The 5000-nt window shown below is 37.4% G+C and overlaps 1 protein-coding gene across 1 annotated transcript in view; it reads left to right on the top strand.

The window, feature by feature from the left end:
- Nucleotides 1-5000, top strand: part of LOC123516861 (octapeptide-repeat protein T2-like) — a 32213-nt gene that overhangs the window by 8059 nt on the left and 19154 nt on the right. The gene's annotated exons all lie outside the window — the stretch shown is intronic.

The raw sequence follows: 5000 nt of genomic DNA, 5'->3' as shown, positions 1-5000 counted from the left end.
CCCACACACGCTGCTGCAGCCTCCCCAAACACACACACACACACACACACACACACACATACATGGATGGACACTCCCTCTTGTTAGTTGAGTGGCAGCGCTGGAGGGGACAAGAGGTGGTGTAGTGGTGTGGTGGTGTGGTGGTGTGGTGATGTGGTGGTGTGGTGGTGTAGGAAGGCAAGGATATAACAACACCTAATCTAAACAGGGTGTCAAATCTTACTGTGGTGTGTGTTTGTGGTGTTAGTGAAAGGCAAATTAGGAAAAACTCACTGGGAAATGCAAAATTGTGAAAAAAAACAGGAAAAAGAGAGAACGTGAGGTATGAATGGACAGGAAAACAGGGAGAGAAGGAAACAGAAGGCATGGAAACACAGGAAAACAGGAAAATAAAGAAATGAGAGGGATAGAAATGGAGAAAACAGGGAAACGTGATACTTGAAAATGGAAAAACAGGAAAAATGAGAAAATAAAAAGAAAAAATACAGAAAAACAGGAAAATAAGGAAAAGAAAGGTATAAAAAACACAAGAAAACAAGGGAAAAAAACAAGGAAACAAGACAACAAGGGCCAGAAACACAAAGAAATTCAAAATAACACAAAATAAAGAAAAAAAAGGGAAAAAAAATGAGAAAAAGAGAGAAAGGGAAGGAAAATTTAAGGAAATGTTTAGCAGGAGAGGGAAAAGCAAGACACACACACACCTGTTCTCTCTAGCAGGTGTGTGTGTGTGTGTGTGTGTGTGTGAGTGGCAGGTGTGGGTGTAGCAGGTGTGGGTGTAGCAGGTGTGGGGGAGGTAGAATGAAAAAAATAAATAAATAGAAAAAAAAATGATAAACTAAGAAAATAAATGAAAATATACTTGATAAACTATACCAGGTGTGGGTGTGGCAGGTGTGGGTGTGGCAGGTGTGGGTGTGGCAGGTGTGGGTGTACTAAATGGGCAGGTGTGGGTGTATCAAAGGGCAGGTGTGTGTGTAGTAATGGGTATTCTCATAGCAGGTGTGTGTGGCAGGTGTGTGTGTGTGTGGCAGGTGTGTGTGTGTGTGTGTGTGTGTGTGTGTGTGTGTGTGTGTGTGTGTGTGTGTGTGTGTGTGTGTGTGTGTGTAGGGAAAAATTTTTGATTAGGAAAATTTCACAAAATAATGGAAAATTCTAAAGAAAAACAGGAAAAATGAAGGAAAGTGAGAGATAAAGAGAAAGAAAAACAAGGAAAATAAGAAGAAAAGGCATGAAAACACAAGAAAATGACAAACAAGGAAATAAAAAGGCATAGAAATAGGAATAAAGGAAAATACAAGACATGGAAACAGGAAAAAAAATAGGAAAACAAGAAAATAGAATATAAAAACAGAAAAACAAGAAAAAACAGAAAAAACAGGAAAATAAGAAAAATGAGAAGAAAAAAAAATACAGGAAAATAACAAACAAGGAATGAAAATACAGAAAAACAGGAAAATAAAGAAAATGGAACATAAAATAGAAAAAAAAGTAAACAAAACAAAAAAATGGAAAAAAAACAGGAAAACAAGGAAACAAGGGAATGAAAATACAGGAAAACAGGAAAATGAGGAAAAAAATGTTATTAATGTTAAAAAGAGTCTTCATTTTCACATTTCTGCAAGTGACAGACAGCTGGGAACACACACACACACACACACACACACACACACACACACACACACACACACACACACACACACACACACACACACACACACTGCTCTGGTCCAGGAAACACACACACAAACACAGCGCCAGGAAACACACACAAACACAGCGCTGGTCCTGCAACACACACACACACACACACACACACACACACACACACACACACACACACACACACACACACACACACACACACACACACACACACACACACACACACACACACACACACACACACACACAGCGCTGGTGATGGAAAACAAGGAAAAACAGGCAACACCAGGCAGCAACACCCATGAAAAGCCAGAATTTACACCAGAAACACTGCAAGCTTTAAAAAAATGCATTAGATAGAGAAAAACATGAAATGAGTCATAATTAAGCTTAACAAACACCAATATACCAGAATTTATACCAGAAAAGCTTATAAACACTGCAATTCAAAGGAGAAAAGCTTTATAGATAGAGAAAAACATTAAAAGGAGGTCTAGATAAACTTAAAAACACCAGTAAATACCAGAATTAATACCACAAAACCAAAATCTATACCAGGAAAGCTTAGAAACACTGCAAACTTAAAGAAAAAAAGCTTAATCAATAAAAAATAATTAAAATAAGGTAGAAATCAGCTTAAAAACACCAGTAAAACCAGAATTTATACCACAAAACCAAATTTTATACCAGGAAAGCTTAGAAACACTGCAAACTTAAAGAAAAAAGTTTAATGAATAAAAAAAATTAAAATAAGATAGAAATCAGCTTAAAAACACCAGTAAAACCAGAATTTATACCAGGAAAGCTTAGAAACTGCAAACTTAAAGAAAAAAAGCTTAATGAATAGAAAAAAGTAAAAATAAGATAGAAATCAGCTTAAAAACACCAGTAAAACCAGAATTTATACCAGGAAAGCTTAGAAAAATAGCGATTAATACCACTCCAACTATGCCTCAAGGTCACACAAGCCTCGGAACACAAGGAAAGGCATTATGGGTATAGAAAACACCAAAACGAGGCATTGATGACCTCACGCAACACCACACAACACCACACAACACGCTAATTCTACACCACCTGTTTTTAAAGGTCACACAAGCCTGGGAACTCAAGGAAAGGCATTATGGGTACAGAAAACACCAAAATGAGGCATTGATGACCTCACGCAACACCACACAACACCAGAAACATTAAAAAACACCTTAATTCAACACCACCTATTTTTAAAAGGTCCAAATAGGCTGGAAATAGAAAAAAGGCATTATGGGTACAAAAAAGAGCATAAATGACCTTATACAACACCACGCAACACCAGAACAACACCTTAATTCAACACCACCTATTTTTTAAGGTCCAATTAGGCTGGAAATAAAAAAAAAAAAAATACAGAGAAATTAATCATGAAAATAAGAAATTAAGAGGGACAGGTAAGCTTAAACAACACCACACTACACCATACAACACCAGGAACACCACACTACACCACACAACACCACACTACACCACACAACACCAGGAACAACACACTACACCACACAATGCAACACAACACTACACCACACAACACCAGGAACACCACACCACTACCACACCCTATCTTACCTTGTCACACTCTACCACACTCTACCACACCTTACCACACCCTGCCATACCTTGCCACACCCTATCTTACCTTGCCACACCCTATCTTACCCTGTCACACCCTGTCACACCTTGCCACACCCTGTCTCATCCTCTCAAACTAATTGGCAGATGTGTGAGGCAGGTGTGTGTGTGTGTGTGTGTGTTAATGGGCAGGTGTGTGTGTGTATGTTAATGGACAGGTATGTGTGTTAATGGGCAAGTGTGGGTGTACTAATGGGCAGGTGTGTGGGACAGGTGTGGTAAAATCCTGACAGGTGTACAGGTGGCCAACAGGTGTAATGGGATAACAGGTGTGTGTGTGTGTGTGTGTGTGTGTGTGTGTGTGTGTGTGTGTGTGTACATACACACCTGGACACACACACACACACACACACACACACACACACACACACACACACACACACACACACACACACACACACACACACACCTGGTTGACTAGTATATGTGTGTTTACTTATTTTTGTTCTTTCTCATAATTTGTTTGTTTTCAATTTGTTTTGTTGTTTTGTTTGTTTTTTTCTTGTTTATATTGATTTGCTTGTCTTGTTGTTTTGTTTGTTTGTGTTTTATTGTTGTTTTATCTCTTTTCTTTGTTTTTGTTAAGACAATAAAAATTAATGGTCTTGATTTATCCATTAATTATTTTTTCTTTTTCTTTTTCTTTTTTTGTCTTTCAATAACATGTAACCCATTTTCTGTTCAATAAAGACAACAATTACATTTTCTTTGCATTTATTTTGTTGTTTTTGTTGTTGTTGTTGTTGTTGTTGTTGTTGTTGTTTTTATTGTTGTGTAAATGTATTGAAATATGTTGCTCCATAAATGTATCAAAAGAATTAAATGGTTTACCTGTATAGAAATGGTTACCTGTACAGAAATGGTTTAATTACTTGTATAGAGACAAATGGTTTACCTGTATAGAAATGGTTTACCTGTATAGAGAGAGAGAGAAATGGTTTACCTGTGTAGAGAGAGAGAGAGAGAGAGAGAGAGTGGTTTACCTGTGTAGAAATGGTTTACCTGTGTAGAGAGAGAGAAATGGTTTACCTGTGTAGAGAGAGAGATAAATGGTTTACTTGTATAGACAAATGGTTTACCTGTATATAATTTTTTACCTGTATAGAGAGAGAGATGGTTTACCTGTATAGAGAGAGAGAGATGGTTTACCTGTATATAAAGAGAGAGATGGTTTACCTGTATATATATAGAGAGAGAGAGAGAGATGGTTCACCTGTATGACAACACAATGTATTAAAATGACAAAATTAATGTATAAAATAAAATAATTGAAGTTTTTTTTTTTGTTATTGTTAGTATATTGAAAAAGATCCTTGTGTGTGTGTGTGTGTGTGTGTGTGTGTGTGTGTGTGTGTGTGTGTTAAACTTCATGTCTTTTCTAATATCAAATAATCTTGCTTGGAGGAGGAGGAGGAGGAGGAGGAGGAGGAGGAGGAGGAGGAGGAGGAGGAGGAGGAGGAGGAGGAGGACTTAATATAGTTTGATTATTCCTAATTCTAAAATGTCAAAATACTTGTCTATATAAAAATGGAGGGGGAGATAATAGTACATTTTTCTCTCCTCTCTCTCTCTCTCTCATATATGGCATTTCCGAGTCACCTTTACACTTACTACTACTCTCTCTCTCTCTATTCTTCCTCCATGTCTCTCAGTTTCTCCCATCCATCCAT

The sequence above is a fragment of the Portunus trituberculatus genome, chromosome 6, assembly GCF_017591435.1.
Source record: "Portunus trituberculatus isolate SZX2019 chromosome 6, ASM1759143v1, whole genome shotgun sequence".
Taxonomy (NCBI): Eukaryota; Metazoa; Arthropoda; class Malacostraca; order Decapoda; family Portunidae; genus Portunus; species Portunus trituberculatus.
Note: the sequence above shows the minus strand (reverse complement) of the source record. Positions and strands in the feature narration are given on the sequence as shown.